Source organism: Cupressus sempervirens, chromosome 7, assembly GCF_028749045.1.
Source record: "Cupressus sempervirens isolate cs-2001-9-10 chromosome 7, ASM2874904v1, whole genome shotgun sequence".
Classification (NCBI taxonomy): Eukaryota; Viridiplantae; Streptophyta; class Pinopsida; order Cupressales; family Cupressaceae; genus Cupressus; species Cupressus sempervirens.
Window position 1 is genome coordinate 100,861,077 of NC_143124.1, and position 12,170 is coordinate 100,873,246.

Sequence of the window (12,170 nt, forward strand, 5' to 3'; positions counted from 1 at the left end):
ACATTATGTTCCTGTGATAGATCAAGGCTTAGCTAGTCAATATAGAGATTGAGCTCTTTTCATTCTATGAGACACATAGATTAATAAATTCAAACAAGTAGATTTAGAAAGACTAGTTTAACTATTTCTATCACATAAGAAAATTACTCAACCATATGCTTCAATACTTATTAATAGTGTAGAACTCCTACTCTTAAAAATAAAGATACATTTATAGATATTAGAGTTGCTTCTCATACAATAAAAAAAAAAAAAACCAAAATATGACTTACTAAAACTAAAAATTGAGTTATTGCTCTCACATGAAGGAAAAGTTATTATTTTCTTCTTCAGTCTAATTTCTACATTGCCCAAATCCTATATTTATAATAGAAGTTCTTATCCACACATTCAATAACTTCACCATTATTTCACATGCATTCCTAACATTATATTAACTTTGATTTTGTAGTCCAATAAATATTTGGCATGATAAGCCTTTGAAAAATCAAATAAGGATAGGAACCATTAAATATTTGTCAAATTTTTAATTATTGTAAACTGCACCTCTCAAATGATGCACGTGTCTTGGTGATTGTGATTACAAATTCCAATACTCATTCTTAATAAAAACTACCGCCACTTAGGATACCCAATTAATCTCTTAGGTGCTCAAATATTTCTTATCCTAGTGGCTTGGTGAAAATATCTCTATACTAATCTTCAGATCTGCAATAATCTAAATATAGCTCTCAATTGTTAATTAATTCCCTATTAAAATGATATCAAGAATCTATATGTTTTCTCCTCCTATGAAACATGATATTCTTGGATAATGTAATCATTGATTTATTATCCCATAAAAGATCTTTTTTTCTTCATCATGTTTATGCCTCAAATCTTCTAGCACTCTTCTCATCCAAATTACCTTACATGTTTCTCATGTTGCCACTATGTACTCTGCATCTTCTAATGAAAGAGTCACAATAGGTTGTTCTTGGATGCCCAAGATATCGTACCTATTCCAAAATAAAATACAAAAACTAGACGTACTTTTTCTATCATCAATGTTACTTGCACAATCATTATCTGTGTACCTTATAAGTTTGAAATCATCCAAATAGGAATAATGAATTCCATAATTTTTTATTCCATTCACATTTATCAAAATTATTTTCCTTTCTTGATAATGAGATTCTTTTGGAGAATCCATAAACCTTAAAATGAGACTCATGTCATGCATTATATGTAGCCTTGTGGTAGTTAAGGACATTTAGACTATCAATAAGTCTTTTGTACAATATTGGATCAACATTTGATCCCCTATCATCCTTTCTTAGCTTCAAATTCATCATAACTAGTATTGATGTAGATTTTCTATAGATCACATCGAACCTTTTCAATATATCATTAACATATTTGGATAGTGAGATGAATATAACATTGTCATCTTGCTTCACCTTAATGCCAAGAAAGCACTTCATAAGACCTAGATCAGTCATTTCAAATTTCTTCTTCATAGATTCTTTGAATAAGTCAACTATTAGATCACCTATAAATATAAAATCATCAATATACTATTTGCACTCAAAATTGCGTTCTCATTTTGAGTGTCTATTTGAAAATTTCAGTCAAATCAAGCCCTGTAAATGATTTTAAATGAGATTGTACCTAATTGTACCTTTAACGCCTCTAGAGTGTTTAATGTTTATAAAACCTTGGTTTCAGTGTTTCTAAGTGTTATATGAAGTTAAATTGTCATTCCAAGCCATTTTGTGAAGTCCCATTTTGAGAGATTGTCAAATCTACATTTCCACCCAAGTGTCAAATAACGACAGGAGGCCATGTTTACATATGAATATCTTGCACCCAAAAATGTTTCTTAACTTGTACCACTTTGGGAGTATCTATTCTCCTTACTTGAGAGCTTATGTTTCAGATTTTGAGTCATTTCAAGTCTATTTGACTAGGTTTTGTATCCCTCAGAGTTGGTAGTTTACTATTTTCATGCTGATGCACATTGCACATAATTTTGGGAAACCCTGTTTGACATGCTGTAATTTTTGACCAGTTGACCCAATTTTTGAATTTCCTTTTGTGTTGTATTATAGAGGTCAAATATATTTTATGTTTCAAGTTTCAACTTATGACGAGTCTATTTGATCAATTTTCAAATGCGATTCCTAACATAATTTCTATCTTTTTACTAGTGTCAACAAATGCAGATTTGTTAGAAGCCCTATTCGTGATGTCATATCTTGAGACCCATGATTGCCTAGATTGAATGGACTGTACCATTATGTAGTCCTTCAAAAATACTCCAAGTTTGTTAATTTTCAAGTCATGACGAATCCATTTGCACACTTCCCTAGGTCAATTCCATTTGCAAAAAATGCTTTCTGTTAGTGTTTCCAGTTTGTAAAATTCAGGTAGCCTACTTTGACCACTTTCCAATTGCACCAAGTGATTTTTTGTGAGCCCAAATCACATATTTATAATGTCCTCATGACAGAGTACCAATGCCCCAATTTTTGTGCCCCCAAGTGTTAGTTTTCCCAGTATTCAAGGCCAAATCCGAACCCAATTTATTGTTTTATGACTTATTTACTTGCAGGTAATTCTGAGAGTTCAACTTTAACACTCAATATCTTTTGACTAATAATTCATCATGAGATGAGATTTGGCGGATGTAAAAGTATGCAGAATATAGAATCAGTGTGCCATCTTTCAGAGCCCAATCAGGTGTTTGGATCAATTTTAAAGGCCAGTCAAGGGACCTCCTGACACCAAATTCACAGTTGTAGAAAGAGGTGAAGTTTTAAAATGTTAAAAAATGATGCAAACTGATTGATTTTTCATCAAGTCAGTATCAGATGTTTAGCTGATCAAGTTCGCATATCAGTTGTTCAAAAATGAAATTTTTTTTAGTCAAACTTGCTTTGGGGTCTGACTGATTACATCAATTGGATTAGGCCTCCATGGATTTTAATGAGGGGCATCACTTTATGTTTCAAATGTTCAAATATTTGATCCTGTCATAGGTAATCCTTGTATTGTTAGGATCAATTTTTTGAAGATGGTACTAGGTAGAGGCATCTCAGGGAATTAGAGCTTCTAGATGAATTATTCCTAATGCTAAGATTTTTCAAGAAGAATGGAATTCCAATTAATAACAAGCAATATATATCATGTGATGGTAAAGTGGCTTAGAAAGAAACAAGCAATGATAGTTATGCAACTCCTTGCCAAATTAATGGGAAAGAAAGTATAGGTGGTTAAACAATAGATATGGATTGCTTACAATACAAAATTGGAGATTCTATTTACTCCATAGTTAAAATAGATCATAACACTATTGGGAAAATGGTGGAGATAGATTCTTTTGGTTTTCCTTTGATTAAATGTTCAAAAAAGTGAAGGGAAAAATGTAAATGATCAAATTATTTTAGTTTTGAGCCTGCAAGGTCAATAAGGAATCTATCTTGCTACTGTGGTTCCATAATCCAATATTTTAATAAGCCAAAACATATCTTGATGTTCTAGATTAAATAGAAGGATTTAGAGTATGGTCGCCATAGATGATTATCGAGAAGGATCAAATAACATATATATTTGCATTGAGCTTTCTCTCTCTCTCTCTCTATATATATATATATATTACAAGAATGGGACCATTATGAATTGTAGGAGTTGGCATTACTACTAAGATGTTTGAATTCAAAGGGGCATAGAGCACTTATCTTTACACAAATGACAAAAATGCTTGATGTTTTAGAAGCCTTTATCAACTCTTATGGTTATACATGTGTTCGTTTAGATGGCTCTATGCAACCAAAAGAGAGGCAAATATTGATGCAATAGGCCATGAAAGCTCATAATTTGAAGATCATCTCCTTCCAGAGGAGAAATATGCTATGCAATTCTTAGATCTTTGGGGAAACAATTATAGACAAGGCTGCTATGGAATCTTAGGTTAGATTCAGGGGAGCTGCTTTGAAAGGAAATGCCTTGCAAACAAGAAAATTCTCAGCAAACAAAAGGGCAAGGAGTCTGTTTCAAAGGAATCTCTGTGAAAGGAGAAAGTTGTGGCAGAATAGGAAGCCACCAATCATGAAAAAGAAAAGAGAGCCCATACAGTTTGAAAGAAGACATATGCTTGGAGGCAACCCACATTTCTCTACTACCCACTCAAGAATCAGAAGGAGACCCTGCACAAAGCAAAAGACAATCAGTCAAAGAAAGAAATGAGTCATGCAGAGCATGTTTTAGAAGATACAACTATAGTTCATCACACAAGGAGAAGGTGCAGTTAGTATTAGAAGAAGAAAGTGAAAAAAGGGAGACTATGACATTAGAAGGGAATTGCCAAGTTTTAATAAGAAGCCAAATTCAATGCTAGCAGTAGGTGTTGAAAGGAGAACTCATGCCATACTAAAAGGAAATCACAGCTAGTTAAGGCAGAATACTAGGTTGTAGGGGAGATGGCTTGAAGCTTGTAAAGATGCCTATATTTTGAAGGAACCTACAATGACCAATATTCAAATGCTAGAGCTATGTGTTGAAGAAGCCAGTGGTTAAAAAGATCACCATTCATGTGAATAAAGACCAGGCAAATCAAAGCTAGCAAGTCCACGTGAAACATAAACAAGGTAGCAAGGGGCATTAAATGAATATAGCATAAGCAGAAAAGACATTAGAATGTAGAGAAAAATCACAAAAAAAGGGAGCCGGATAGATAGTAAGCAGCGTTTATCCCACATTGACTGGAGGGAAGGCTTTTAATAAGTATAAATAATATCACATGCTATACAAATGTTATCTCAAAGATGTGGCTTTGGAAGCTGCAAGCTCATGTGGTAGAGCCAACAAATGCACACAGTCAACATGTTTTGACTTGCCTAGGCTCAAAGCATGTGTATGAGTGGAAGTAGTTTTCAAGGGCCCTCTGATTTTATGCTCACACTGTATAGTCATAAACAAATTTTCAAAGGTCTTTGATGTTATGCGAAACATGTAGAAGTGTAAAGGGAACTCGCTTGTGTAAGAGTGTAAACCAAAATTTTAAAGGTTTCGATGATACATGCGGCTCATATGAGCATAAGGCATAAAATAAAGGCTTTCAAATTTACATGATTCCTCGTGTGAGTGTTAAAGCCCAAACTGTGGGAGCATAAAGAAAATTTTCAAAGGCTTCGAGAATACTCTAAGGTCGTGATAGCATAAGGAATTTTTATTTCATAAGAGCATAAAGGGAAATTTAAAAAGCTCTGCTGCTATGGGGTGAGAAAATAAATTAATATTAAAACACCAATTAATTAAAGATGTCTCAAATGTTACACAACCAATCAAAATTTGCCATGTGGCATCACAGGATTGGGGAAAAAAGTAAAAATGAATTTAAAATGAAAATTCAGAGAATATCAATGCACAAAATAAAAGATTTGAATAAATTTAAAAAGTTTATATAGTTCAACTATATAAATTTTTAAATTTTTGAATTTTGATGCCTGTTCATGGTCTAGGAGCCTGATTTTCAAATGGCCATAATAGGGGCAATTTTTGTCAAAAATGTGCAATGTAGCATACTGTTGGAATTGGGAGAAGTTGAATTTTCTAAATTTAGGGTTAGATTATGCACAAGTCTTCACTGGTTCGCTCTATAATCAATTTTGTGTTTTTCGCGGCATTCTTAGTGAAAGGGGTAAAATTCATCATGGAGCATCAAAATCGATTTTGGAACATGTATTGGAGTCTTTTGATGCCAAATTTTTTTTTGGAAAAGTTTTCATCCCTCTGTAGTTCAATTTTAATTGATTTTATGCTATTGTTATGAGTTCAAATCAAGAATCAAATTAGTTATTCTTTTCAATCAAATATTTGAGATATTTTGTGCTTGTAGAGGCCTAATGATAAAGATTTGATTCACCAATTGAGGGGAGATATTAGAGAGTTGTTTTTAACCTATTGAGAAGGTTTTCCAAATGGACAGATGTCATGTTCAGATCAGATCTAGGAATGAACTATTCTCCTATATCTTTCTTTCTCTCAGCTTTTGTAAGGGTTGGTAGTTTTCTCTAGGTAATACTAGTAGGGTTCCAGTGTTCTACTATCAAACCATGGTTATTGATGGTTTTACTTCTTGACTATTGAGTTGAGCTCTAGCAGTGAAGGCCACACACCTGCTTATGTGGATATTTTTAGTTCATTTTTAGGTGTTTTTTTTTAGATGTGGAATTTGATGCTAGATCATGTGAATTATCTTGAGTTACATTCAATTTTACCAATTTATGTATTCAGTCTTTTCTATGGATGAATATACAAGGGGATTTACATGTATTATCTAGGTTTTCTTATTATGTCTCTTAATTCTTCATATGTGATTAACTTTGAGATTGAGTGGATAAGGTTCATTTTATTTAAGGTAGCTTGGATGAGTTGTATGTCAAATATGTTATTGCTTCTAACTCAAGGAGTTAGGTAAATTCTTCAGCATTCTGATAGGGTTTCTAGGTGTATGAAGGGGATATTTCATAAAAATGGGATTTGCAGATTTCAATTGATAAACTTGATTGTAATGCAATCAAGTTAGGTCATCCTACTAGTAATGACTCTATGTTTCAATGGATAAGGCACCAATCACTAAATTAGATGCAAGTTGATATGAAGGTTGTTTGTACAAATCATTTTAATCAAATAAATTAAGTTTTCATGTCTTGTAGTGGGCTAAAAAGAATTAACCCCCAGTCAACTTATGTGATTCATAGATTTGCATTTAGCTACTGTATATCTCTATTATTACATCAGTTATTATGAGATATAAGGGGTTTTCATCTATAGTAATTAGGTTTAGATTTGTGTTTTAAATGCACTGGTGCCATTCATCAAAACCTCAAGGTTAACCCACTAGGTCTTGCAAATCTTGAAGTGAAGAAGGGTCAAAGCCTTATAGTTGGTGTTGTTTAGTGTGGAGCCTGATCAATCCCCAAGTGGGAGATTGTTAGATTGTGGTGACTAATCAGGAAAGTACTGTACATACTTCATAAATAGTAAAAAAAAATTTTTTTTTGGGAAGTAGCCGACATATTATGGCCGACATATGGCCGACATGTTATAACCCTAAAGCAGTTTAATAGTTGTATAAAAGGGCTTAGGGTTGGGTATTTTTCATAATGTTGTGATACGAAATTGGTTCTTGCGGCGGTATTGAGATGTAAGGGATTACGGATTGTAATCAGGTTGTAATCACTGGATTGTAATAAGATCGGACTTGCTGTTTGGTGGATGTAGCCCAGGGATTGGGTGAACCACATTAAATCTTGGTGCCTTGTGTTCATTTCTGTATGTTCTATTATTTTTTGTTATTGGTTATATTTGCATGTAGTTTTTATTTCTATCTGTGGTTTATCCTAACAGTTGGCCTGGTGTCTGAAATGGCATGTTGAAAATGGGAGTTAGCAACCCCTAGATATGTCATATTCTCATTGGGATAATTGAAAACCCTCCAGCATTTTCAAACACCAACACATACAAACTTATAATTAGAATTTCACCTTGTTCATTCATCTTTTTTTATAGCATAGATCCATTGTTGAACCTATTGAAGCCATCATGTATGAGATAAAAGTCAATTCTTGTATACTATGCTCTAGGAGCTTATTTAAGTCCATAGAGTGATTTATTGAGTCTATAAACCTTATTTCCATGTTCTGGAACCTCATATCCTTGTGGCTTCTTTGCATATACCTCTTCTTCTAGAAGAACATTTTAAAATGTATATTTGACATCTATTTGATATACTAACCACTTTTTATAAGCTATAATTTCCAATATTGTCTGCACTATGTCCAGATGAGCCACTGGGGAAAATGTTTCCTTGTAGTTAGCTCAAGGTTGGTGTGACTGTCCTTTTACCAATAGTCTTTCCTTATTTTTTTGTATATCTCCACTTACATTTAGCTTTGTCTTATAAACCCACTTTACGCCTATCACATATTTTCCTTCTAGAATGTTTACTAAGTCCCACGTATGATTCTTTTCAAAAGCATTAATTTCCATATCCATAGCATGTTTCAATTTTTCATCATTGATTACATCCTCAAAGTAAATTGGACCATCTACTTGTGGAAATAATACAAAAAGACAAAGTAGATCAACATTATTCTCACCTTCATTTTTATCATAGATGTCCCTTAAGCTTCTTATTCTTGGTCTCACTGAGGCTGATAATGTTTCACTTGGACTAGATATAGAATCATGTGGGCTTAATGATTCTCCACCAAGAGATCTTGTTAGAGATGGTATTTCTTCTGCATTTCTTTGCTAAGTTTAAGTGGGTACACGAGGAGTTCATGTGGGAGCACTTGTGGGAATTATAACTTCACTATCCTGTTGTGGGAAATATACTAAAACATTAACTATTTTTTCCATACTTCCATCGCAAGACGCTTCTTCTATGAATTATACATCTTTCCTTATTATCATTTTTCAAATTGTAGGATTATACAACTTGTAAGCTTTTTTATCCTCACTATAACCAAAAAAACTCATTTCTCACCATTTTTATTCAATTTTTTTCTCAATTCATTTGGGAGTACATGAGCATATGCTACACATCCAAATACTTTCTTGAGTGAGAAACATTAGATTTATTTTCACTCCTTGCTTCTTCCAAAATCTTATTCATAATACTTTTGATTAGGCATCTATTCATTATGTAGATTGCACATCCTATAGCTTCTACCCAATACTCATTTAGCATATTCTTAGCCTTCAACATAATCCTAGCCATGTCTATAATGGTTTTATTCTTTCTCTTTGCAACACCATTATTTTATGGTGTGTTCCTAGCAATAAATTGCTTCTGTATTCCATGATCCTTGAAAAACTTGAGAAACACACTTGAGATGTATTCATCACCTTTGTCAATTCTTAAAAATTTGATATAGTATCCACTTTTATTCTCAACTAAAGGCTTGACTTGATAAAATATATCAAAAACATTAAACTTGTTCTTTAAGAAATAAACCCATGTTTTTAAAAAGTAGTCATCAATAAATGTCAAGAAATAAGCACTTCCACCAATTGGATTGTCTATCTTGGTCCACACAATTTAGAGTGAACTATCTCTATGGGTGCTTTTGCTCTAATTGACTTTCCAATAGGAAAGGTCTGTCTATGTTGCTTTCCAAAAATACATCCCTCACATTTTTCATCTAGTTTTTCTATCACTAGAAAATATTTTCCCATATTATTTTTGTGTACATTTAGGCCACTAAAATTTAAGTGTCCAAATCTTAAATGAAAAAGCTAGTTCCTATGTTTTATTTCTAAATAAAAGCCCACCTGTGACAAATCTTGAGTGATTTCTTGTTCTTCAATTTAACTTTTTCTACTAATCTCTTTCTTTGAAGTTGATCCAAGATTATACTTTCTTTGTTTTTGAAAGAAACTCTATATCCCTTTTGAACTAGTTGTGCAATGCTCATCAAATTATGTTTTAATCTAGGAAAAAAATAAACATCTAAAATAATCCTTTTCTCCCCTTGCTTTCTTAGAATTTTGATATTTTATTTTCCCATTAGTGACACGTTCTTATCATTTCCCAAGGTTAAATATAATTTGATAGACTTATCCAAACTTGAAAACATTTCTAAATTCCCTATCATGTGATTACTATAACCTGAATCTAAAAACCAAACATCTTTTGGACACTTTTGAGCAACATTACATGATAGAAACATACTACCTTGATTTTGACTTTCTCTAGAAAAAATTGAACTTTGTTTGTTGGAATCAAATTGCCTTTTTTTGCATTCACTTGCATAATGATCATATCTTTTACAATAGTGATATTAAACTTGATATTTCTCATATCTTTAACTTTGAGATTGATTTTGACTCAAAATTTGATTGTTTACTCTTCCACTTGGATTGGTTGGTTTGGTTTTTCCACTTCCATATGAATTTTTTCCTTGACCTTTAAAGTTATACAAGCCTCTACTTTTACCATGAGAAACTATAACTTGTGAGTTAAAAGCATGCTCTATGGTAGAGTTAGAAGAATGACTAAGTCTATGCTCATGAAAAATTAGAAAGGCATGAAGCTCATCTATAGAATATTGACAAAGCTATTTTTTTTTTTCTTCTTTAATCACAACAATAGATTCAAACTTTATATCTAAGCTTCTTAGAATATTTTAAACTATTCTTCTATCTTCGATAGTACCACCATGAGATCTAATAAGATTGACTAGACCAATAACTTGAGTTAAAAAATGAATCTGCATATTCAGATTCTTTCATATACATAGTTTCAAAATCTCTTCTTAATATTTTTAGTTTTCCAATTTTAATTTTATCCTTAACTCTGTATGTAGTTTGAAGAATATCCCATGATTGGTTCAATTTTTTTGTTGTTGCAACTCTTGAAATAATGCTCTCATTTATTTCCTAGAGAATGTAGAAAGGAGCTTTAGAATACTTCTTTCTATTATCCTTTAGCAAATTCTTATCTTCCAAGGAGAATGATCCATACGTTATTGCATCTATAGGTTCAAAATATCCATTTCCTACAACACCAAATATCTTGAGGGCTAAACAAATTTCTCATTATAATTGACCAATATTCATAATTGTTTCCATTGAACTAGGGAATATGGGGGTTCACTAGACTTTTACTTGCAAAATATGCATTAATCTTAGACCCTATCATTAATTTTGAAAATGTTTTCATTACCTCAATTTCCAAGCCTCTATGTATGTGTATTTATAGTGTATCTTGAGATCACCAATCTTATGTTTGATGTTGAATACTTATTCACTGTATCACTTTGAAACTCAATTGGAGTTGTTTGGATAGTTACCATTGTAATAAAATGACTTGGTCTCTCCTTTGGTTCAAAAACATCAAGTGTGTGTTGTTCATATATTTAGTAAGTAGCAGAACATATTCTACTCAAATAATGGAAATTACATATATACTGCTCAAACACAATATTCTTGAAACATTTCCTCCTTCTAGTATTTCTAATAACCAATGTGAATGTAGAAGATATTCATAATGTGAAGTGAACTAGAACTTACTAAGAATACCATAGATAGTTAAAACATCTAGAGAGATGTTTAAGAAGACTTTCGGAATATTTTATTCTTATAACCAATTATAATGCTTAATCAAAAACATGTTTTGTTTAGGGTATTTGCAAGATCATGAGGGGCCAAACTATGGTATAAAGTGGTAATGAAGAATTAGGACATTAGTGTTAGTCAACTTGACATGAAATTTTGAATTAGCTATGAATTTTATATCAAAATTTGGTAGGAATAGACTCTATAGGAACTTGAATGTAGTTTCTAAACTAATCTCCCTTTTTAAAAAATAAAATTGAATGGTCAAAATTTTGGATTTTATTAGTAAAGTTCAAAAATTTCTCAAAAAGGATATGGCCAACTTAATCAAAATCAATTTATAATATTTTTCATAAGATTCTAGATATAAGCAATGCACTCATACTTGGATGTTATGTATATTTTTCTACCACAACATTTTTTAAACTTGCTCATGTTTGAGCACCATAACTCATTCAAAATTGTTGAGAAAAGATTGATACAAGTATGAGAATGTGTTTCAATCATTGTTTTGTCATTGATGTCAAACCTACTACCTACTAGTTAGACAATTGCTTAGTTGATTTGAGTACTATCATTTGTTTGATTGTTGAAGAGGATTTTATCAAATGAGGTAACAAGAGCACCCAGAGGAAAGGTTGAGTTATATTATGTAAAAGAAGCACAAAGATTAGTTAAGATAGTGATGATATAATGTATTTTTTATCTACTTAAGGCTGAAAATGATGGATACACTGATTGAGTCCAAAAGAACAAGGAAGAAGAATTGTGTCTACTAAGCTTGACTAAATGCACAATTGGTGTTGAGCAATGCTAGTGCAAGCCAACTAGTGTGGTGATGTGGAGCCTAATTAGACGCAGAGGTTTATTCGATACAATTTTCTCCCCAAATTATTTCTACTAAGGTTTGGGGACAACATCCCCAAAAATGACCTTATATTGTAAAAGGTGTCAGCTACTATTTTTCTATTGGATGACTTATTCCAACCCTAATTTTGTAAGCAGCAAAAGCTTGTATAAATAGGCTTAAGGCTAGGGATTTCATAATGTAATGGTGATATTGT